This window comes from Meleagris gallopavo, chromosome 3 (genome assembly GCF_905368555.1).
Source record: "Meleagris gallopavo chromosome 3, MGAL_WU_HG_1.1, whole genome shotgun sequence".
In the NCBI taxonomy this organism is placed as follows: domain Eukaryota; kingdom Metazoa; phylum Chordata; class Aves; order Galliformes; family Phasianidae; genus Meleagris; species Meleagris gallopavo.
The window spans coordinates 61,546,207-61,572,496 of record NC_139406.1 but is presented as its reverse complement, the minus strand read 5'-3'; the positions used below and the strand labels follow the sequence as shown (position 1 = coordinate 61,572,496).

Here is a 26,290-nt window from a genome sequence, read left to right as displayed (position 1 = left end):
ACTGAAATAGAATTAACTTTGTCTTTTCATGGTACCTTATCCCATTGATGACTCTAGATCATAGATGATAGTGTGATTTAATGCTCTTGGTGATCAGAGAGACTTAAAGCACGCCATCTGTGATCAGAGTTGAGGAAGACTTTAGGAGGGACTTCTGTTAACAAAATAAAAGCTTTGAAATTTCAATGCATTTAGGAAAAAAAAATCTGAAGATACTTTGACAAGGTTCCAAAGTACTAATATTTACTTTATGGATTATTAATTTTACAGTAAAAACCTCACTCTTATTTCCATTTTCTTCAATATTTCCAATGCAGTTTTTACAAGAAAAAGGAAAAAAAAAGAAAAAAAGAAAAAAAAACAGCCTACAGAGGTAAAATTCAAGTGAACGATTTGCCAGAAAATATTGCATCTCACCCATGAAAACTTCCCAGCTCTATTGAGGAAAGTTACAATAGGGGAGTCTCCACATTCTCATTTATTTTTGGCCAATTCATGGCTTTGTTTCTGGTTTTACTTTGTTTTTGGTTTAGTTTTAAACCTCATTAAATGAATATTTTTACTCCCCTTCCACCACAATCAAAATTTACTTATGGCCTTGTGATCTAAGAGAGGAAATAAAAAAAACAAATTATTCTTCTACGGTCTAAAATTCTTTCCCCCTCACAACAATTTTCTTTTTAAGAAAGGCAACAAAAATAACTGTAATAACTTTTAATGTGATTTAGGAAGCGGTAGAGTCTTTTATATCTTCAGAAATGTATGGCTTCTAACTATTAAAAGAAAAAACAATACTCTGAAATGCAAGACAAAGCCTTTTCTCCAACTCTTTGAAGTTGTGTTTGAGGGGAGAAAAAAATACACAATGTATAGTCAATAGGAGATAATTCACACTGAAGAATTTTGAAAAACAGGATATTCATTTAGATGTGTAATTACAGAAAACATTTTTAAGCATCTAGGTGTATTTATACTTCCAAATTTAATTTTTTTTCAAATAAATATGTTGGGTAGAAAGACATATTAAGCTTGCCCTATCAGACAACTGAATTTGTAAAAATTGTGTGGTGTTAGATGGAATATATAAGCTAATTTTTACTGATTCAAGGGGAAGGTGATGTCTAATTATGTTTTTTTTTTTTTTTTTGACTCTATAAAGCTTTAAAGACTTACTTTAAAGAGTTGGTTTAAAGATTTTTTACTTTTCCTTTCTTATGTGATAGGAAACTCATGTAGGCTACTTCTGTATTTAAAGAAGTTTTAGATTAAATATTTAACTAAGTACCAGTTACTGAGCAGTAAGAAGCATATTAAAAACTTCGCAGATTTTAATGTGACCAAATGTGGCATATGGTATGCAATTAAATAAAATACTTGCTCAACATTTACAGTTTTAAGGACACTTAAAATTTTACTGCTCCACAGGTTTTTTTTTCCTTGAGAGTAGGAGTCATTCCTTAAAATTCAGCTTTCAGCTAATAAGCTATTATGCTAGAAATCTCATTTGAAATCAGTCAGTGCCTATGTTTTTAATTTAATCTTCAAGCTATTGAAATTACTGGTGGAACAAAGAAACAAGGGACATGTATACTACAGCTAAAATCAACTGGAATAGACTGGAAGGTGAAATTTTAGCCCTGCTGGCCATGGATGCAGTGGTTTGTGCTACTGATTGCCAGAAGAGTCCTTGGCATGAATTCAGCCCTAGACAATAGTTTTCTCCCACAGAACTCCTGCGTAGGGATCAGGAAGCGGCATGGACCTAGTCCCAGCAGCCAGCTTCAATTCAGCAGTGCAGAGAAGAGCCCCAAACATTTCTTGATTTATGAGTACAGTCAAAGCTATTGAAAGTCAGTGATTAAACCCCCTCTAAGTTCAGCGTAGCCAGGATTTTACCCAGAACTTTTTGTTTCTAAGGAGCAAGTCTATGAGGACTAATGAGCTCTACCATGTAGATTGACACTTATTTATGGTTTATCTGCATAAACTGGTGTTCATTGTATCTACTTCCTTAAAGGCTATTGAAAGGAGTTAAAAATGGTTGTTTTATTTACTGTCCTAGGGATTCTTCTGAAACTTTGGGGGGAAAAAAGTGTTTTAAGTAAATCCACAAGACCATGGTAAAGCACTGTTCTTTTTGTTTGTGCTGGGTTTTTGTTTTAGTTCTGAGGAAGTACTGTACCTTAAAAATAGAGTTTTTAATGATATGTCAAGGATCATTTTTTGAAATGTTTCTCTACTTTTGTAAATGTGTTATTTAATCTTATTAAGCTGTCAAAAATATAAATAATGTTAACATGTAATGCAATCCCTGCTGTAAATCAGTATTTCAAAGCAACAGATCAGAGCCACATGATTATCTGTAAACTTTTTGCTCTGACATTTTGTCCTCTGCAGAGTGCACTCCATCTAACAGCTCTAAGAGGCATTTAAGTGCTTTACAGACGATGTAATCTGACCTAGGAAGCTGGACAGAAGCACAGGAATAATGGAGAAAGCACTTCCAAGGTAGCACTTTTGGTTTTCCTGTAATTTCAACCAAGAGTCAACATTCTCTACAGGAAGCAGTCTGATTCACAAAAGTCACTCAAAAAAAAAAAAAAAAAAAAAAAAAAAAAAACCCACATGTTCTTAAAGACTTTCAGTAATCTGATGTTAAGTTAAATAGTGTCAGGAAGGATGAACCTGTACCAAGCTTAAGACTCTTGCAGTCAGATATCTAGAGGTGTTTGCTGGAAAGGATTCTTTGACTACAGACAGAACCACAAATGAATTTTTATCTACATGAGAAAAGTATCTCTCAGATTTACTTTTATTAGGAGTGAAATTACTTGTCAGATGTATTAAGATAGATTATCAAGGTCATATTTATGTATGTTGTTTTTATTGATCAAGTGATCTATCTTCCATTTGGTCATGCATTTCCAATGTGAAAGAACAACAAACATCTGGAACAGTTTTCAAACTATTTGATGCAACTATTTTCAAAAGAAAACTGGATGGATAAAATAATTATTCAATCAATTGAAATTGGGTTTTATTAGTTACAGCTGACTGTTATATTTCTGGCTTGGAAGCACTTCTGTGATCCCTGTTACCTAATGGTTTCCAATGGATGTTGTGAACACAAAACATTATTTGTAAACAAGATGCCCTCTGCAAATAGCTTTAAAACTAGGAGGTCTTGTAAAGGTTAGAACAAGTTACTATTAGGCTCTTTCCTTATATCCTTCCAGGATGTTTAGAAGATAGAAAGTGCAGATGGCAATTACAGTAGAATGTAAGACTCAGTGTGCCATGGCTTGGATTTGCCATTACTTAGCTCGGACATGGGTGTTGGTCACCACAGAGTCCTTCTAGCCGAAACTGAGTTTCCTTCCTCTGGAAATCCAGAAGTCAATTTGTGCCCAGCAGGTTCTCCCCAAGGGATAGAGTCCAGAGTTTGTAGGAGCCTCTACTTGAGACACCACTGTTTCCTCAACTTACATCACTGCTGTTAAAAAAGAGGCACAAAAGACTTTGTTCAGATGCTACAGGGAGAAGAGCCAGGTAAGAATCAAAAAGAAAACAATATACTATTTTGAGGGAATTTTCATCATTTACAACTGTCCAAAGAACTTTATGTTATTTATTTCAAAATAAGAAAAAAATCCCAGACTACTTCAAGTGAAGCATCTTCAAAGTATTATTTGAAATTTCCTCACACGGACCTCCCAGAGGCCCATGGAAATTGCAGACAGTACCAGTTCCTTCCTCTAGCCAACCTATTCATCACACATTCGGCCAAGCACATCAGGGTAATTTGGGGTCTTGGCTACATAAAGAAAAATGAAGCTGGATGCTTCCTATAAATGAGTCAGTTTTTCCCTAATTGACTATGTGACTGTCTGAGAAAGCCCTGATCGTGGTCAGTTAACTCTGCTTAGTATCTTGCATGCTTGAATGCCTATTTACCTTTCAAACACTGGGCCAATATCATGAAACCAGATGTAAATTCTTTGAAAATTGAGTACAGGATGGAGTTGCTCCAAAGCCAGTAACCAGTGAGCAAAGATTTCCAAAGATTTCCAAAAAGATTACCAATTGAATAATATTTTTCCAAATTTGGTATGTCTAACAAAGTTAACTCAGTATTTCATCTGATCATCATATGCATATGCTGTGTACTTTCTAACTTTTAATTAATAAAAGCAAACAACTTGTATGTTGACTCACTAGTAAAAAAAGTGAACACATTTTATACCACCTACTATTTTTTTTTTTTTATCATGAAGTTAGTTCTTCACATTTAGTTCATTATCAAAACAAGAGCATACATGTGTTTTCCAAGGAAAATAATGTAACAATGAATGAAGATAATGGTATCTCTTAAAACTATATTCTTTTATGTTTTATATTTTCTGATCAGTCTATAGCTATCAGAACTTCTCTGGGATGTTTAACTTCTATAATTTACTAATTAAACACATCTCTATTATTGTATACATTTGTACATATGTTCATTTTCTCTTCTGACTGACCTCACAGCATTTTACAGTATTAAGTTCTGTACAGAAGTATGCATTTTGGCATTAGGTAAGCTTCTTTTCTGGTTCTCGTTTAGGCTGTTATTTCTTATCTATGTTTCTAATAGAAATCAAAGACAGCAGAAATATAAGATAGGTGTTTTTGATGTCTCTATATGAACTTGTCTTCTTCTAAATCACTAGATAAATAGATATTCTCAAATGTATTATTAGGCAAAAGAGATACGCTTATTACTCTTAGGCAAGTCTGCCTCTGTACATAGTACACAGAGCACATAAGCCAGGGCTTGCTTTAGGAGGAAGCCCAAAATAAACCCATGGCAGTACTGTGATCCTTCTTCCTGAAGAAACTTTAGGTGTGAACTTCAGGAACGTGCAACAGGTATTATGGATGACATATCATGATGGAGATCATTTTCCTATATATTGGTACGTGTTTCACATTATTCATATATGTAGGAAAGAGGTACGATGACCAGTTGCGCGAAGACGACTTCAACAGAAAAACCAAATCACTGAAAAGTGTATTAAATTAGTGCTACCACTCCATAGGGCAATTCAGAGCTGAAGTCTAACTATAGATATTCTGAACTGATTTTCATAGAAGCTAATACAGGCCTGTATGCCTTAGCTAGACCAGCTGCAGACTAGATGAATTCATTCCTCCTTGTTCAATAAAATAATACATTTCCCAGATCAACTTGCAACCTTATCACCATCATTGCTTTTAGCCACTGAAACACATTTGAGTCTATCTCCAAAAGACTTCTTTCTGCTTCTGATGTAGATACACAATATGTACTGATGATGTGTGTCTGAAATCTGCAACTTTCTTGTGACTGTTGGCAGCAGTACTAATGTTCAAATGTTATAAATCTGTGTGCTAGACTTTACAGAACAGAACATTCAAAAATGATCATAGTAAAGTAGGCCAATTTTCAGCTATGGTTTTGATTAAAAGTTTGATAGAAACCTCAGAAAAATGACAACATACTTCAATAGATAAGCTACTCAACATTTATATTTCACTGCACTGCGTTGATTCAGAACATATTTGCTTTTCCTGGCCACAGTTTAAGTACTCAATAAGATTAAATTCAATTATCAAGAGTTCAGTCTTTTTCCTCTGGACTAATGGGTTTTGGTTGTCCAAAGAGATGAAGTCTTTTGATGAGGATGAAATAAACTAAACTGAGTAGCATGACAGATATTGGGCTTTTGCCTTCTTATGGTATAAAACACACACACACACACACACACACGAATTCTCCAGATAAGTGGACTAATTTTATTTCATTGAATGCAATGCATTATGAGCCTTCAGGAAGAATCAGAACATTTTTCCTAGAAAAAAAACCTGTCAGAGATGCCCAGGTAGTAGACATAACACCATAGCTTGACCCAGTAATGAAAATGAAAGGCTAGGTTGAAATGTGAAGTGACAGAGTTGAATAAATCAGTTTTCCTTACCCTATCATTTAGCAAGTTCTGTGACCTTTAAATGATTAAGTAGTTTTATGTATTTGTTTTCTACTGTTCATCTGATCACTATTTATTAACAAATAATGAATCAAACATGCAGAACATACTTATCTACACAGCCACTGTAGCTGAGTTCTGAACAGCACATAGCATATTAAGTACTTTGAGAACTGACTGCTTAAATGCCCATTTTCAATTCACTATGATTAATGAGTATCTCGTTGCCATGTGAACATACTAGAAATGATAGTATAGTAACATTATATACTGTGCTTCACCACTACACACTCTTTGCATGTTTAGTTATCCTTTACCCCTCTGAAATAGCCAATATTTTCAGTGTACATTTAAGCCAGACACTGGCCATTAGGCTATTCTTTAAGAAGAGGAACTGCACAAATATAAAACAGACACCGCAGCAAAAACACTGGCAGAGCAGCAAATGTGACTCCATATTTGGAGAAACTCACAATGTGAAAAAAAATACATGTTGGCAATATTGTTTGATCTACATTTTAAGTGCATGATTGAGGATACACACTCACTATAAACATAACTTCCGTGCAGGAATGTTCTCAGAAATAAATCTGTAGGTCATGTCCTACTCTGTCTCTCAATATTCTGGCCAAATATCAGATTTCAGAAAGACAGCATGCATGCACAGTGCCTTCCAAAAGGCTAAAAAGAACTAAGAATAAACTAAGAATAAACACTTCAGCTACAAATACCTACAAAATGAGTTCTGGAAAAAAAAAGTGCCGGTACTGCATGTGATACACCATGAGGAAGACTTCAGTGCTCACCTACTGCATAGAGGTCTGGGTAGGTTGATGCTAAAGAGGACTATGAGGACACCCTAACACCAGAGAAACCAGGATATACAACATCATGTATCATTATCATAGCAGTTTATTTACAGCAGGAAGGGCAGTGTTGCCAACCTCTGTATAAAGCATTAGATCAGATTGTCCAGAGCCAAATCCAATCTGACCTTGAACACGCCCAGGGATAGAATATCCACAACTTCTCCAGGCAGCCCGTATCAGTGCCTCACTGCCATCTCAGTGAAAGTTTTCTCCGTAAGTTTCCCCTCTTTTAGTTAAAAACCATTTCCCCCATCCTATCACTATCAGACTACGTAAAGAATCTGTCTCCCCCATGACTGTAAGCTTCATTTTAGTACTGAAAGGCTGCAATGAGGTCTCTTCAGGGTCTTCTGTTCCCCAGGCTGTGTAAGCCCTGCTCCTTCAGCCTTTCTTCATAGTGCTCCATCTTGCTAATGATCCTCACAATCCTCCTCCGAACTAAATCCAACAGCCCCACATCTTCCCTGAGCTTGGGGCCCCAGGCCTAGTCACAGAATTCCAGATCTCACAAAGAACCTCACAGAGACAGAGTACAGGAGGACAATCCCCTCCTTCCTCCCACCCATGTTTTGATGCAGCCCAGGATACAGTTGACTATCTGGGCTGTAAATACACACCTCTCAAGGTGTGTAAAGGCTTGTGCCTTTTATCTGCCAGGACCCTCAAGTACTTCTCCTTGGAGCTGCTCACATGGAGTTCTTCTCCTAGTCTGTACGCATATCTGAGATTGCCCTGATGCAGGTGCCGCACCTTGCACTTGGCCTTATTGAACCTTCTCAGGTTCTCATGCGCCCACCTCTCAAACGTGTCCAGGTCCCTTTGGGTAACACAGATGCGATACAATACAATGGAAAGCACAGAAACAAAAGCAGGATGGTAAAGTCCTAGTCTACAGTAAGCAAGGGTAAGCTGAAACGCAGCAGCCACAGACACAAAGAAAAAAGAATCTATATCTATCTATTTATCTATCTATCTATATATATATATATATATCTCCTTACCCTCAGAGAGCCTCAGATAAGCAGACATCTCCATGAAGATACCTTTGCTTCTACTGCCAACCCTTAAATAAGGTCTGGGAAGGGATGGATCCTGGCTCCAGCACTTCCTATCACTCAGGTACACTGCATGCACCTGGGCTTTCCTGGGTTGGCCCTGCCTTTCCACCAGGTGCTTAATCACTGCTTCAAGCTGTGACTTAGCATTTCCACTACACTCTGGATGACATTCTTTCCATCTATTGCACCAACTTGCATCATCACTAAGTTTGGTGTTATTAGCAAACTTGCTGAGGGTGCGCTTGATCCCACTGTATATGCAATTGTTAAAGATGTTAAACAGAACATCTTACAGTCCAAAGTGCTGATTTCTTCTTTCGCTGGGTCCTTCTCCCTCATTCCCTACATTTATCACATTTCTGCCTACAGTCAGAAAAATGACTCCGGTTTCATGCTGCAGCATTTCTATGTCTCAAAGAATTTTGAGACACCAACACTGCTTAAATGTTGGGACATGTTATATGGCAATGACTTTCCTTCAGAGTGGGAGGAGGATCTCACTGACATAAATCTATAGCAAATGCTAGCAACATTTCTTTCTCTTTGTTTTGTTTTCGTTGTCTGAGAACCAGGCTGAAGACATGAAGAACTGAAAGCTGCTTTCTCTGTGACGAAAGACACAGAACAAGAAAGGATAGCATTTCTCCACACTCTTTTGTTAATACAGTTGCTTCTTTTCACTTTTCTTTCTTCTTCATACTTGGTTTTACCACTGCAGAATGAATGAGTTGTCCTTTCAAGACTCTTTTACTGGATAATTTCTTCAGGTTCAGATCTTCCCACTTTATGCATTTATGCTACTTAGGGGCCAGTGAATTCAATCCTCAACAGTCATTGCTTCTGACAGGTTACCTACCCACCTGGGGTTTGGCACCACTGAAGACAGGCCTGCTGAAGTGTTCTTACCCCTACAGAAGGAGTCAGTATTTATTGTGCCAGTTGAAGTTAACACCATTTGCATCAGCTCTAGCTCCTGTCTCTCGCTAGCACAGCCTTTCTCCCAGAAGCTGCAGGCAGGGTGTTCATAGTCCATGCTCTCATGGAAGTTTCCAGGTGGAGTAAATCCCACAGTAGTATTTATATGGTCTCTCCATTATCATTCCATAGGGATATATCCACTCCAGAAAGAAGATATTCACATGGACCATGTTCCAAAATATATGCATTTTGGGGAGGGCTTCAGAAAGGGAAGTTTGATACCCTGGGGTGGCTGAATTTTCTCCTCTAAGCAGCAAGGGGTAATCTTACAAAGAGCCCTTGCAAAGCTCAGACACAATGATGTACATTTCAGTGATGGTAAATATTTTGGCTCAAGTTCCCTATGGTCTCATATGTCATATTTCCATCTGAATGACATGAGACTTGTGCTCATGTTTCTAATCCCCTAATCAAATTCATTCTGTTTGTCTGGGTTGTATCATAATATTTTAGTCTACAACAAACACACTCTTCAGTAACAGTGAACTTACTTCAGACACTTTTGTGGGGCCCCAGACAGGCTGAAGAATTGCTCTACAGTTACAGCAAATAGGATTGTACCTGTGTTTGCTCCTGTGAAAAGGTTTAACAAGGTGGATTGAAAATGTTATTGGAGAATGTGGGTTCTAATGATTTTTTACCTGGTGGGGAGTTATTCGTCTGAATGTTGTTTTATCATTTCCAATGTTATTTATGGGAAGGGAATGTCACAGTTCGCCAAGAGCTACATTATGTCAGCTGCCGTGCTCTATAAACAGATTACACACACCTTATATAAACAAACTGTGGTTACCTAATTATCCTGAACAAAAATACACACACAGAGAAGAAAATTCATTTCAATATGATGAATTATATAAATTTTAGTTGCATTTCAGCAACATATTTCTAATATCCTCACATGTAGCTGCAGCTTAACAAAACTTTCTCTAAGATAACCACCATCGTGTTGGTTTCACAAGTTCAGATTGTTGCACAGAATCATATCACATGAATTCAGTACTAACCACATTGTAAGCTATGACCTAGCCTAGCAGAAAGGATGTATATACTGTAAATAGATATTATGACAGGTGTATCAGCTTGTGCCAACAATCAATTTTCAAAAAATATATCAAATGTTCATGGCCATAAATAAGCTGAAAAAAATTATAAATGGATTATTGAATTATTCAGCAAAATGTTTTATTCAGATGATTATTTCTTATTATCCATATCGTGAAGTGAAAAACTAGGAGTAAAATGCTAAGTCGGGCCTTTTTTTCTGGAAGTTATGTGTAAAATATGACAATAGATTATGGTCACAAAGGCTGAAGAACGCTATAACTACTGTTTGTCAAGTAAGAGAGTTCAACCAAAACCAACAGATCTACACCTTGTTTATGCTTTCCTATTATGAAAATCTTAAACTTTCAAGACCTATTTTAGCAGCATAAAGGTTGACACAAATATAAAAATAAAATAAATATAGAAATAAAAAATAATACAAGTAAGATGGTAGAATTTTCTCTAAAAGCAAGTTTAAAGCTTGACGGACTGGACAGCAAAATAGTTCCAGGGACCACGATGCTCAAAGAGATTAACAAGCAAGTTAATGATTTTAAATACATACTTCCCAATGCTAATATATAGCATTAAATACAGCAAACAACTTAACTGATGTTGATATAGCCTGCAAATGGTCCCCATATGTGGTTCCCAACTATGCGTATACTGGGTAGTATATTTATTCCAGTGGTAAAAAAAATCTTAATTCAGCAACCCAGTGGTTTACCAATAGGGCATGTGTGGATATCCAGCTTTTAAGAAAAACATTCTTGGTGGTATTCATAGCCACTTTACAAAACCCCACAGACAGAAAGTCCCTCATGAATTTCCACTGGAATTTCAACGTAATATGGAACTTATGGGATATAATAAGGATTTGATTTTGTGACATCTAAGGAAAAGCACTGCTTATGAACTGCTAGAAGTTCTGCAAGTATGGAATCAGCATTTTCTGCATGTTCTCCAATATACTAGCAGTATTTACTACTCAGGTATTCCACACACATAGTGGGCTGTCATGTGTTAAAGATAATTTTATCAAGAAAAATTTCAACATAGAACAGTAAGTTCCTATTTTATTCCAGTTATAGTTACTTGCCAATATTCCGTACTTTTGCTTTAACTCTCATGAAATCATTATGCAAGAGATCAGAAGTACTAAAGATAATTATGAGATACTGGAAATATTCTCAGTTCTGAGTTTGTTTCACATTGTTATTAAACAAAGTAGTTATTAATTTGTAAGAAGACAAAGGGGAATGAAAACAGAATATTTTCTTTGACTTCCAAACTTACGCTTAATTTAGCAAACCTCTTGAAAAAGAAGAGAAACTCATGAAAGAGTTTCATAATTTGCAAAAATGTTAAGGTTGCAACAGTTAAGAAAAAAGCAGTAAGACTGCCCACAAAGCTGTAATCCAGTATCCTTCTGCAATCACATTCAAAAGACTGTGAAATTAAAGACAGTAATGTACTATTATTTCTGAAGTGCTTCTGTTCAATTGACTGGGCAAAGACCATTGCCCAGCACTAATTTCACTACAGAAAATAGTGCTTGCAAGACTTCTGCTTGAGAAGTTGAAAGAAACTCTTAATTTTCAAGGGGCATGGTGTAGTAAACTATTGGAAAAGAAAGATGGTTCTCACGGTAAACTACATTTGTGCCCTCTGAACAACTATCCCAGATGTCCCAGATTTTCCTCAGCGAGACATGTTATTCACCTTCATCACAGCTGTTCTCTTGGTGAGAGCTGCTTATTCCTGTGTTCAAGTTCTAAGACCAGAAATGGGTATTCAAAATGAATAGATTACCTCCCCCCCCAAAAAAATAATCCACCTTAGTATTTTAATTTTAGACTAATATTTTCTGGAAAATCTTGATAAAATTAATCCATTTGCTCCCAGGAATGGAAAAATATATATTAAGTTAGAATTTAAAAAAGTCTTTAAAAAGAAAGCCTTTGAGTGACATGGCTTACAGAAAAACTCCGTGAATGGACTAGTGTGTTTTTTAAAGCAAAAAAAACCAACAAAACAAAACAAAAACACAACAACAACAATAACAAAAAACCAGCCGCAGCAAGATTAGGAGAAAAAGAAAGAGGAGAAAAGACAAAAAGGCTGCTCATTAAATTAATACTCTCTGCACTGAATGAAGAAGTGATATTACAGGAAAGAAGTACATAGTCACAGAAATTACATAATTTTAAAACAAGTCACTGAAGTTTTAAATTAATTTTGGAAAACAAAAAATATACAAGCAAACACATTCAGTTCTGGTATTTTTTCAATTATAGCCTGCATGAGTTTGCACCCAAACATAGTGTTTTGTGTTTGATTTACTTGCTGGGAGGTAGGAGTGGAGGGGTAGTGAGAAATCAACAGACAGCTCTTTTTCGTGAACTCTTGAAAAGCACAATTTTCAGCATATAAATTTATCCATCCACAGCACAATCTTATGTCTGAACTTTAACAGATAATATTAGTAGGCTGTCATTTGTTAAGCATACTTTAATGTACAAAGCCTGAAGTTTGGTCAGCACATGGTTTAGATGTCTGCTGTCAGTAAAGGAATAGTGAGAGCTGGAATACCAGGTATTTTCCAGAACCAGCCAAGTTCCCTTGTACTTTTTATCCTGCTGTTTCCAAACATGACCCAGCTTTTACTATATATTCCACACTCTCCACATGGAAAATTAAAATGGAATTATCACATCTTATAATTTATTCTACAGTAGTTTATAAATTACAGTGAATTTGGAGATCCAATGAGAGATATGTTGGGAATCCCAGTTTCTCCTTCCTCTTCCCAAATTTTCGTCTTTGTGAAGAGGATCAGAGAAGTGGAATACAGTAAGTGTGGGGGAACAAAAAAAAAAAAAAAAAGCATTTGTTAGAAGTTTGGGAGACAGATAAAAGAGATGGATAAGCAATTGAGATTGTCTAAAGAATAAGTCTGAGACTTCAGCAGAGCAGTAGAAGCTGGTGGTTCAAGAAGTGCAGCAGAAGGGTGGAAGGCACAATGATGATAGAGTAGTGAACTAGATGCACAGCAAGCTACCTGCTGACTTGAAGTATTGCCCATACTTAAAGAAACAAACGCCTCCATGTTAATGCAGAGATAGAGAATGCTATGCTTTGCTTCTCTGCAAGAAGAGAAAGGCAGAGCTCTGCTATGGCAGGATTTCAGCCCAGGCATGCTTAACTCCCAAATGTATTTCTTCTCACTCCGCTGTGCGTATGCTTTTCATTCAGTGTATTTTATTTACTGGGAGATTTCCAACTACACCATTTCACGAGGCTCTGATTATGCATTATAAAGCCAAGACAATCTGCCAGCTGCACCATGTAGCATGTCACTTTTCTGTGTTAAGGAGAAAAGGAAAGAAAAGGCTTGAAATGGCTTTCTGTGAAAAACAGATATTTCCTTGTGTTGAGTCAGCATGCTGTATGCTGGCCTTGTCCTGCAACCTAGCTACTACACATATATACACACATATATATATGTGTATATGCACACAGTAATATTTGTCTATGTTTATTCATTTTTAGTTTGTAAGTAAAGGGCAGACCAATTAGATAAACGAATATGACCTCCTACAAAAGGCACCATACTAAATTCTACATTTAACCATGTGTTCACGTCTAGCTACTTTGCCCTCCTAAAGCATCCACCCGTTCTCCAGCTGTTAAACTTCTACTGTGGACATATGGTGCGACTTTTAATGTTTTCCAGTAAAAGTTAAAGGGTTAAACTACAACCTTCTCCATAAAAACAGGGAAATCTCTAAGCAACTGACAAAAATCTTCTTAGGAATTGTTATGTTCAGCAGCAACAGCTGAAAGCATTTAGCTTATGAGCCAGTATTTGTCTTCAAAGACTTCATTCTGCCCAGAAAAGAAAGAACAAGAGATCAATTAAGATCTCATCCAGCATGCAAGTAACAGTGGGAAACATACCTCACAAAAGTAACATGATCTTGGAAGACATCCTAAGAAAACCATGTTCTGATTTTCACTTTCTTACCTTTCATAGACTGAAAAGGTGAAGCTTCAGGCTGAGATGACCAATTTGAGAAAATGTGAACAAAAAGAAGCTTGGGGGATGTGGTTGTGAAAAAGGAAATTATATGCAATGTACTGTGTTCATCATTATTTTGCACACGTTGTCCAGATGACAAATGACCTGTTCTCTTATTTAGTGTGATGTCATTCCCATGCAAATCCTATAGCATACGGAGTAGGAAAACTGCATGTGGTACATTTCCCTATATAGCCCTCCAAGCAACTCCATCAAAATGTCATTTTTATATTAAACATGGAATTAATTATGAGATTATAAGATTTCATAGGAAGGGCTGTAAAACTACTGTTTATTCATCTGAAAATTGTTAATTATGTTTACGTAGAACAGGTTTTCACATTTTGTTTAGAATATTCCATTATGCTCTCTGAAGAAATGCAGCTCTCTTAGACATGGGTCTAAGCGTAAGTATGGGAGCTGTGCTTGAATACTCCTGAAGATGAAAGTTTCTGTGATCTCAAGCCAGTTTGGCTCACTATAAAAGTGCAGATGAAGACTCTTACAGTGGTGAGAATTTCCTCTGACTTCCAAAAAGAGAGCTGATGTAAACTCCTCTCTAATTTTAATGGTAGGCAGGAGCTGGTTTTGTGCATGGAGAGTAATGGTAAAAGCCTTTCATTCCACTGGTTTTCTGCGTCAAACTCAGAACATTTGCAAAGGTGGGCTGTATTTTTTGGGGGGTTATATTTTATGGTCATTGTAAATTCTGTGTTCCAAGATCTTGAGACTGAAAAGTCTGATGTAAGAAAATGTATAACGTGTGACAACAGTCCTTATAAATCTTAGCTGCATACAAAAGAGCAAAGAAAATAAAGACAGTGAACAGACTTTTAAGACCAGGGAAATAAAAAGAAAGTTTGTTTAAAGAAGACTCACTACCAAACTGGTTTGACTTGAATTATGTTTATAATCAGGAAAGAGGACATGTTATGTGAAGTGAATACAGAGAAATATCCCTCCAGAGGGAGAGAATGCTTTGTAGAACTTACAGTGGCTCTAAAAGTGCCACTTACTGTGGAGCAAGACTAGGAGCACCCAATTACAATTCAGAAGAGCTTACAAGGTATGACAGCAAATGACCCAGTAGAGCTGACTTCACTAATGTGCATACCGGGTAAATTATATTTTTTTGCAATTTTTTTATTTCTTTAAGTATCAAATTAATGATTGTTTTTGCCCTGTCTGGTTCATTCTGCAGATGTATCTGTCCGTGCAAGCCTGGAAAGAAGAGGGTAAAAGCAGCTGGACAAGACTCTTTCTCAGCCCCAGTGTGTTCAGTGGATTCTAGCAGATCAATAATTACCACAATAATCTAGTTTTGAAACCAGCCTTTGATTTTTCTTCTGTGGCAAAAATTCAGGCTCAGCATCGTTAGTAAGCAGCATACATGTCTCCACATTGATTTCATTTATGTTTTTCTACACATTTTAGGGGAGAGATACCTGGAGATTGAAAACATTGAAAGATTTTGAAGAACATTCATCACAGTTTGCAGATTTAGGCAAGCCAGAACCTCCATGGTAATTCTGTTCTGACCAACTGCAAAGCAGCATCTCAGAGTATTCTCTTATGAGGAACAAAGTTATGAGCTCCGTTTTGGAGAGAAAAAAAAACACCCAGAAGTTGTACAAAGGACTGATTTGAACTACACTAGTTAACTGAAAGTTAAGTCCAGAGCGTCCGATTTTGCAGGCACACGGAGAGCTCAGTTTGGTCTTAGAAATCAGGAAGGTAGTTATGTTTCCAGCTGATCCTATAAAATAAAGTCACTTTCAAAAGAACTTTTTAGTATGGATCTTTTGAAAGAAGTGGTATCCACAGCTCCTCCTTTAGCAGTTCTTCTGTAAGAGACCATTATTGTGTCTTATTTCTGCAAATACATATACACAAGACTGCATTTCTGCTTTATTACGAACATGTTTACACAGTCACAGAAGTTTTGGGGAGTTACAGATGTGGAAGTCCCACTCAGTGCAGGTGCATTTTGGTCAGGCTTTTTCCTTATAATAGCATGATTCATCTCATTTAAGACACAGAAATGAAGACAAAAACCACAGGCACTGATGTGCAACATTGCAGCATCCTGTGTATAATCCCTACAGGAAGGATGCCTCCACAGTTTACAAAACCTTCATCTTTTTTATCCGTTTTAAACTTCCTGAGTGTAATTTTATTAAATATGAGCAACTCTCAAAGACATCTTTTCCTGTTCCTATATATATTTTCTTACCCCGCCCCCCCCCAAAAAGCACTTTGATAATAATCCTTATTCACACATTAAGCTTCAAAACTATCAGACATTTTAGTTTGTGGGATGAGTTGATAATGTTGGTGGGATATGTTTCATTCTCACCGTAAATCTGGAGAAAGGCAACAGCACCTTGAAATGGACCAGCTGTTAATATTTGCGGCAGCTATTTGTATGGTATTTCTCTAGTACATGCTGGGGACAGACTCAAATTACTGACTTGAACAATGTGGTATGTAGATAATAGGAAATGGTGGTTGGATAATGTAATACGGTAGAGCCAACAGTAAGCATTATACTATGTCACCAGCTTTTTATTGAATTAAAACATGATTTTCTAGGTACCAAGTTCAATGCAGTTTCAGTGCTACTACTTTACACTTTCTCTGAGCACTTTCCATCTCAAAAGTTCTAGAAAAACAAAATGTAAGCGAGATACAGAATCTTCTTACCTCTGGGGTGAAATTGAGCAGCTGTTTAACATCACATACAAGAGCAGTTTAGGACAGCAGTTGCTAATGTGGGAAAACATACCCAGATGTTGACTCCTTGTCATTTTAAGATCACATCTTGCTTAGATATTAATGCTCAAAAGACTGAACTCTTTTATGCCTTTGAAAATTCTGTTTTCCACTTGAATTTACATATGAGAGGAAACTATTTTTTGTCCACATGAAAAAGCAAGAGATATATATGACTTTACAACATTTCTCAAAGTCCCTGGTCTCAAGAATTCGCTTTCTCAAACTTTGGTATTTTGGTGACTCACACATGTACAATTTCATCTCAAAAGGCATTAGTTAGGAGGAGAGAGGACTTATTGCCTTTACTTCCAGACAAGGGTCATGGAAAATCAGAAGGGGTCCTGAGTGGCATCACATAGATATCCTCAAGGACTGGCAGCTAGCACTGACAGATACACTGAAAGAAGTCTCAGGATGAGAAACTGATTTTCCAGGTAAAGTACTTTAAATTCCCATAGTCTTATCTGATTTAAGTCCTTCAAAATTTTATTTTTCTGTTCTTTTACCTGTAAAGCTATTTTAAATCATGCACTCCCAGTTATGTATGGAAGGTTGTTGAATATGCCTGCCCAGCAATGATGCAGCCCAACAGGTGCCACAAGCAAGAAAATGCTCCTTGGTGCTCTACCTTGGAAGACCACAAACTTCCTTTTTATATACAAATGTGAAATACATCAAGATTCTATACTCTGAAGTGTAACTCAGCCACGATGCACACAGTGCATGGCAACAAGGTCACAAGAACACATGGAGTGCTGTGCAGCAGCTGACTTGGTCTTTATCAATAAGCAGTTCAATTAGAATTTCCAGCTCATGCAAGTACTGTGTTATTTAACTGAGGGGGGAAAAAGTATATTATTGCAATGTCTAAGTTTTTAACATATTCTTTGATATTTTGCCAGACCTCCCAGAGCCAAAATACAAACTATTACATTTACTGTTCCAGCTAATTCTTGTTCACGGATTGCATTTGCAACACAACAAAATTGTACGCGTCAATTGATAATGACTTACCAGCACCATCCCAGAACAGATGTTACATGGAGCTCAACCTTCTGGCATGGCTTTGGGAGTTTCCAGTCAAAGCACATAATAGAAGAACTGAGTCCATTAGCCTGAGAAGCAGATGATTACTAATGGGTCTATATGACAAAGTTCTTGGCTCAGTCCTGTACAGGGACTGAAGTAAACCAGAAAAAAGTTCACCACAATGACTGCCAGGAGGACAGCTGCTTTAGGAAAAAGAAAAAAGCAGTGACCTATACTTCATTGTGGAAATGGGTGGAGTTCAGTCAATATACAAAGCACAGATGCAAAATGAAAAGAAAACCCTGCTGCTAAGTAATGTAATGTAATGTGAAGTTTTCATACAAAGGTGATTCTGCAGCTCTGAGCAAGGCAAAATATCTTAGAAAAAACTGTCAGCATGAACTAAAGGAGTATGGTATCCTTAATGGCACATAGTAAAAATATTGTTTTTGTGTATGGTAAAATTGGAGCCTTGGTGATGTTTTAGCCAGAGTTGACTAATAAACTTAACTACAGATGCAGACCGTACAGAAGCCTGGGTAACTAAAGCTTCCAGTGCAACGGAGCAGATCTAACCTGTCCTAGTGAGGCAGATAAAATAATTTAGCATGCTAGAAGTGATAAAATATTTCTGAAGAACTATTTCTTAAGGTCAAACCAATAGTTCTAACTTCAATTAACATCCAAAAAATAGTTGCAAAAGAATAGATGTATGTTAAAGTAAAGTGAGTCAGCAGTAACAGAGCAAGCCCATCAGGCAGTCCAGGAGAGAATGTGAGTATCCAAACAGTCTTTTCTTCATTTTCCTTCCCAGATTAACAGGAAGTTTGAAAGGAGGGTAACAGGGTTAGAAGGAGGGTACCAAATGTTTTTGCTTCATCACCTTTCCAGAAAAGAGCAAAGAAAATGGATAGAGATTAGAAAACACGAAGAGAAAAATAGTTTGCTGGCGAAGAGGGGAAAGATCATAGCATTCTTCAATTACACGAAGAACTCTTGTCAAGAAGAGGAAAATCATCTGTTCTACTTGTGGTGGAAAGCACAAGCCATGACAGCATCAAAGGTTAAAAATTAAGAAAATGCTTGGAAATAGATTTTCTGGGAAGGTCAGAGAATTTCTATCACTAGGAAAGGTTAGATAAACATGCTTCAGGAAAAAAATATAGGTATAACCGATCTTGTTTTATGGACTTGGTGACTTTTTGAGGGCTTTTCCAGGGCCATTTTCTATTACTCGACAATTTAAGCAGTGATGACAAACTTCACAGGTTTTACTTTGAATTCTTCAGATGTCATTAAAATTATCCAGATCACATCCTAACAGTTCTTATCATTGCAACAATTTCTCATTATATAGATAACCAGAGCAAAATTTTCAGGAAGAGATAACAGTATTTACTTATCCAAATACATCAATTTAAAGATAGTATTTGGGGTGCATATCAGTATAGCAGGCAGAGAAGAAACACATTCCCATTTCAGAGAAAGCAAAGGCTGGAAAGGTCTATTCATGAAACTATGTTTGGCCTTCTCTGGGGGAAGAAGACTACTGCAGGAGAGTGATATGCAGAAGGACACTGTAGGCCATTTTTACAGGTGACTGTAAATGACCTTACTGCTTACAAGAAGTATAACCATTTCAGTTACACATATTTACACATCTACTGAGGTTGAATTTCCCTTATATTATTGCTCCACAGTTTTTATTTCTTCCAGAAAAGTAGGCATTGCGTTGTATAGTATTCCACTCCATCCTATTTCAAAGTCTTTAGTCTCATTGTGAAAAGTTTCTCTCTCTCTTCATTTTGTACTCTTGTACTTTATAGGCCTTGGTTTGCACAGATAAGATAACTTTTAAAACATGACATCAAGCAGTATCTACATAAATAGATAGTAATTACATGACATCATTTCAGGCCAGTCTATTAGATCAAAATTTAACTAGCCTCTTTCCTCTGTTGCAAACCCCATGAAAGAGCTGATATTGCCACTGAAATCCCTTTTATATGCAAATCAGCAAGTCTGTTCTAAGACAAAAACAAATATAATTTGAGTTGTTAGCTATAGCCTAGAGACTCTGCTTGCAACATTTGGACAAACAGAAGCAGAGACTTCTCCCTGGTGATCTTCTTTTTTACACAGATCAAAGACTTTCTAGCCTTTCATGGCAGCCAGTTTAGGAATTAAAAGATGGCTTGGCCTTATTCAAGCATAAGACTTCCATAAATTTGGAATAGAATTAGAAAGGCTTAACAAAGCGTATGTGTTAGAATTTGCAGTTCTCCTTTATATTTAGAATCAAATCATATTTTCAGTGTTAACTAGGATTTAAAAAAAACAATCTTGTCTGTTAATTAATAAAATGTTGCAGACATCTTAGCTGTACGAAGTCTGTAGTATGTTTATCTGTTTGAAGACATTAGGCCCTCACTTCCAGATGAATTGAGTTCAGCACTTATTTAAATTAAACCAAACTAGTTTATAGAACAGAAATGACGTCCTTAATTATTATCCAAGTATTTTTTTTTCTATTGCTGGTAAACATGTGAGGTCAACTGTACCTTTATAAGAAAATAAACATAGGAAAAAATTCAAAGTGCATGTGAAGAAGAAAAAAACAACCAATCAGCTAAGCAGACAAAGTCATTTTTGGGAGGAAAGCTGAAAAATTTCTCAGGTCTTCCTGTGCAAAATGCTTGTAACACATTACAGCACAAATGGCTCTCAACAAACTCTTGAAGACAGCAGTGGGCTTCTCATATAATACCCATACAGTATAGCACGGCATTAACTCATCCTCCTGAGCATTTATGCTACAACATATAGAAGCTAAGAGTGCAGAGCAAGCCCTGCAACACCAGCATGAAGAAGGATATGCCAGGAAGAGAATAGAGCAACTGAACACAACTTGTCTCCATCTCTGAACTTAACTGAGTATAGATGGATGGCAACTCAGGATAGTTGGTGTAACATGATGGCTTGTGCATTCCCCCAAAAGAGAAATAAACTTTCCAGTTTCTGAAAGTAGAATAGTTTTCTGAGTCTCTGTCTCTAGCACCCCTCTATCATTTACCAGTGGTGCTATTTAAGTTAACATCTACTTACTAGAGGTAAATGACTGAAGGAAAAAAAAAACATCACCAAAACAAAAAGTAATTATTCAGATAAGATACATTACGCTGTAGCCTATGGGCTGCAAAACACTCAAATTATTCTGTCCCAAACTCAAACAGTTGCTTTTTTTTTTACACTATTTTTTTTCCTTCTTGTTTTTAAAACTATATTAAAAACATCCTTTTATTATAGTTTTTTTTTCAGGTAAATGGCATAAGACTGGAAGTGGTCTTGATCATGGTCGGCAAATAAAATTTGCATTGTCACAGTTTCTGCTGAATAGGGAGAGAAGTTTGGATAGGAAGTATACTCACATTGCAACAGCATTTTTTTGAATGATTTCTATTCATTCCTAATCATGACTTTGAGAAGCAATTTAAAAAAATAATGGGTTAATGTCTATACCTAGACAAATATGACTTCACATTTGTCACGTTACTTCTTTCATATTTTATGAAGAATGAGTAAGTCCAGTATACTTTTTGCCAGACGCTTGTTTTAAAATATCCTTTTTTATGACATACAGTAACACTGCCTACTAAATAAAATTACAGAAACTCAGAGAGAAGAGAGGAAGATAAAAGAAGAGAAGAAGAAAGAACGATATTCTTTTAATCTTCTTTGGACTCTCTCTAATGTAAGTTACCAGTACATCTCCTTTCTCAAGCAACTGGCACAGGACTTGTTCCAAAGATAGATCAGCAGAGCAAAATGCACAGTAGAGGAAAAAAAAAAAAATACTGGCATCAGTCTCCTAAGAAGGTATTCCCAACCAAGCCAAAAGCCTGGTTTATAAATCCCACAGGGACGATCATCCATTTAGCCATCTGCAGACCAAACCACAAAACGCCCTTTCTTCCTAAAAAGAGAAAATCATGTAAAGTCAGATGTGCAGGGAAAGCAAAATCTCTATTCTCACAAGCTTTTGCAAACAAAAAGGATTTGCAGGTTCCACATCCCCTGAATTTTTTATTCTGCCACTTTTTTTTTTTTAGTCTGCAGGAAAAAAAAAAATGAACACAGCATACATTATCAAATGTAAGATCACAGAATTTTTTCAGAGAGCAATGCAATAAGATACGAGTCTGTTGTTGTTTGCCATGTTGCAAATGAGGCATTTCAGAAAGGAAAAAAAAGCAGGCTAAGTGATACATAAACAGGTTTGCTGTTCATTGATACACACATGGAGTAAAACTTCAAAAATCCACGTCCACATAGGTGAAAAAATAGGTAAATGAAATATCCCAGAGAGAAAAGTGAAAGCCATGAGTTTACTTGATGTTTAGTTCTCTAAAAATACCTTGTAGAGATCAAGGTGGCTGAACCTTAGGACAGGGAGACACTGCCTGGGACAGACTAACTCAACAGAAAGAGCAAGCTTCCCCCTAAGTTCAGCTGTGGCTAAGAAGTAGAAGACCTATTCATAGAAAGATGGTGCCAGAAAGCACTTCAGAATTCCTCATTTCTTTTTAGGATCCATTACATCATGCCAGTCCAGGCATAATCCAAAGTGTGCCTTCTGTTGAGAACAATACTCCAAGAAAGAATTCCCATTGGTTGAAGAGGATCTCCTCAAAGATTGTCTAGAGAAACCTGAGGCACGCAAATCCATGGGCACTGAAGGGATGCACTCATGAGTGCTGAGGGAGCTGTAAGAAGTGACTGCTAAGCCACTCTCTATCATCTTTGGAGGGTCTTGGAGAACACAAGAAGTGTCTGAAGACTGGAAGAACGCCAGTGTCACTCCAACCTTCTAAAAGGGCAAGAAGGAGGACTCAGAAAAAATAAAAACCAGCCAGCCTCATCTCCATCCTAGGAAGGTGATGAAACAACTTAATCTGGATATCATCTCCAAGCAAGTGGAAGAAAAGGAGGTTATCTGGAATAGTCAACATCAATTCATGAAGGGGAATTCACGCTTGACCAGTTTTGGGCCCCTCACTACAAGAAAGACATTGAGACCCCAAAGTATTTAAAGAGAAGGGCAACAAAGCTAGTAAGGGATCTGGAGCACAAGCCTTATGAGGAGCTGCTGAAAGAACGGGGATGATTTAGCCCAGAGAAGAGGAGGCTCAGGGAAGACCTTATCGCTCTCTACAACTGCCTGAAGGCAGGTGGGAGTTGGCCTCTTCTCCCATTTGACCAGCAATAGGACTAGAGGGAATGGTCTCAAGTAGGACCAGGGGAGATTCAGATTCTCTGAAAAAGTCTTCAGAAGCTGGAATGGGCTGTCCAGGGAAGTGGTAGAGTCACTGATCCTGGAGGTGTTAAAGAAATTTTTACAAATTGTACTGAGGGACATGATTTAGTAGGAAATATTGGTGATAAGTGGACAGTTGGACTGACTGATCTTGGAGGTCTTTTCCAACCTTGGTGATTCCATGATTCTATGGTAGTTTTTTATGATGTCATGAATGGCTGGGTAGATACAGGGAGAGTAGTGGATATTGTCTACCTTGACTTCAGGAAGCCTTTTGAATTTGTCTTCCATAACATCCTCACAGGTAAACTTGTGAAGAGTGGGACAGATGAGCGGTCAGCAAGGTGGATTAAGCACTGGCAGACTGTCAGAGCTCAGAGGGTTGTGATCAGCAGCATAGAGTCTAGTTGGAGGCCTGTAGGTACCAGTGTTTCCCATAAGTTGGTACTAGGTCTGGTCTTGTTTAACATATAAATCAATGATCAGGATGAGGGGATAGAGTGCACCTCAGAAAGTTTGCTGATGATACAAAGTGAGGAGTGAAGGCTGTGCTGCCATTCAGTGAGATTTGGATAGGTTGCAGAGGTGGGCAGAGAGGAACATGCTGAAGTTCAACAAGGGCAAGTGTAGAGTCCTGCACCTGGGCAGGAATAACCAGACATATCACTACAGGTTAAGGGCTGACCTGCTGAAAAGGAGCTCTGGAAAAAGTCCTGGGTGTCCTAGTGGACAACAAGTTGACCATGAGCAAACAGTTGGCCCTTGTGACCAAGAAGGCCATTGGTATCCTAAGATGGATTAAAAAGAGTGTGTCTAGCAGATTGAGGGAGGTGATCCTGCCCCCTACTCTGCCCTGATGAGGTCACATCTGGAGATCTAGGTCCAGTTCTGGGCTCCCTAGTTTAAGAAAGACAGGGAACATCCGGAGGGAGTTCAGCAGAGGGCTACCAAATATAATGAGAGTCCTGGTGCATCTCCTTTTACAGGAAAGGTTGAGAGACCTGGGACTGTTCATCCTGGAGAACAGAAAACTGATGAGAGATCTTATGAATGCTTATAAATATTTGAAGAGGAGATGTCAGCTGGATGGAGCCATGCTATTTTCAGTACTGCCCAGAGACAGGGCAATGGGCAGTGGGTGCAAACTGGAACACAGGAAATTCCAGCTAAACATGAGAAATATCTTCTTTATTTTGAGTATTACAGAGCAAATTACCCAGAGGGTTGTGGAGACTCTAGAAATATTCAAAATCTGCCTCTACACTTTCTGGCACAACCTACTGTGTGGAACCTGCTTTAGCAGGAGGGTTTGGACTAGATGGTCTCCAGAGGCCCCTTCCAACCTCTATGATTCTGTGATTCTGTGAAACATGAATGAGTGTCCCAAGATACACTATCAGTAGTATTTGTTATCAATTACTTTAGGACTTCATGGGTAGAAATGTGCTACCATGGTGGCAAGGGCTGACTGAACACAACAGACAGGAATTAAGCTGAATTAGAGGGAAATGTAGACTGACATAAATCAATCTGCAGAAAGCAAAGGATGCTACGTAACTTTTCGGCATTTCCTCTCTCACAAGTACTTCTCATATATTTTTGCTATTAATGATCACCAGCGTGTTCTCTCTTTAAATATCCTTTCTCAATCGTTTTTTATATGATCTAGACACATTAGAATCGCAAGAATGAATAAATACCTCATTTTTCTCTCATGCTATGTAAGTACAACACATTTAAACTAATAAATGTTCATTCTTCATTTTCAAAAATAGTTTTATTACTGATAATGGGAATTTCGGTACTTAACCATTATGTTTGTCAAGGGTCATCTTTGACAATTGATAACAGTGTGCTCAGGATTAATATTAACATGTAATTCTAAGCCTCTTTTGTCTTGCCTTAGTGGATTAATTTAATGTCATTTTAAAGGCACAGCTCTGTGTGACACCATTACATAGCCAGATTTATATTATCCAATGAAGTCACCATTACAGCTTCTCATAATTTTCCTTTTTCATCAGCGGTCTATTATGCCATTAGTCCTACTTCTCAGTTATGAATCTTTCTTCTGGACAGGTAACCTTTACCTATAATACAATATTTAACTCACAATAATAGTTAGAATTACTTAAAAGTGACATTTTGATTAATAAGCCACTAAACAGCATTATCAAATTCCAATATATTTCATATGCACACAGCTATCAGAAACAGCATTAAAATATAATGAATTAATATTGAAAATGCTGCCAGTATTTCCACAAGATCTATAGTTCTTTCCAGTTTTTCAGTCCTTGTTCAAAACTGTGTTATTTGTTGCTTGTAGCACAGAAATTTCTTTAAGTAAATTCATATGAAAGTACTCAGCATTATGTGAAAAATGCATATTGCATACTGTATTTCCTATTCCTTCTCTTCTTAATGAGTGACTTAATAAGTTTGTGCTTACCACCTGTGTAACATCACTAGTGTATATAGTAGGTGTGAAATTAATACTTTCAGCAAAAACATTAGTTTTGGCAGTTCAAATGTTTTCAGCTACAAGCTGTACTTTGGGCAGGCTTCACATTTATATGTGTATTCTTGCCCTCCACTCAGTCACATTTTCTCATGTGCTTTCTCTTAGTTTCAAAGTCTCTTGGATGACAAAGAATACTATCCACCTTGTGTTTCTATCATTGTGTAGGATTTGAGGGTCAAAATAGGTCTCTCCATTTCTTAACATTTGAAACTGTGTGTGTATATATGTGTGTATTGAATTGTGCCACACCTTTCATTAATGAAGAAAGGTTCACATCAAAATGAGGCGATAGATGGATAGCTGAACGTGGCTGTCAGATAGGACTAGGCTTTCTTTAAGAAGATTCTTTAATGCAACAAAAACTTATGATCAATATATCTGCCTAGACAGATAATTTGCATAGCTATATCTTAATTGGTTTTGAAATTAATTTCAGATAAGCAATCATAACTTTGGTGCCTGGGTCAGTATGGGTGGATGAGACAGATTTATATTGTAGATGCATAGCGTTTTTATAACTGAGGGAAAATAGCTTATTGACAGCCTAATCATATGAATCATTCCTCTTCCAAATTTCAAATGTTCATAACAAATATATATTTGCGTGTGG

General features: G+C 37.1%; 1 protein-coding gene across 4 annotated transcripts in view; it reads right to left on the bottom strand.

Moving 5' to 3' along the window:
* The window catches only part of C3H8orf34 (chromosome 3 C8orf34 homolog), a 284,853-nt gene that overhangs the window by 46,462 nt on the left and 212,101 nt on the right, over positions 1–26,290 (bottom strand). The window lies entirely within an intron of this gene.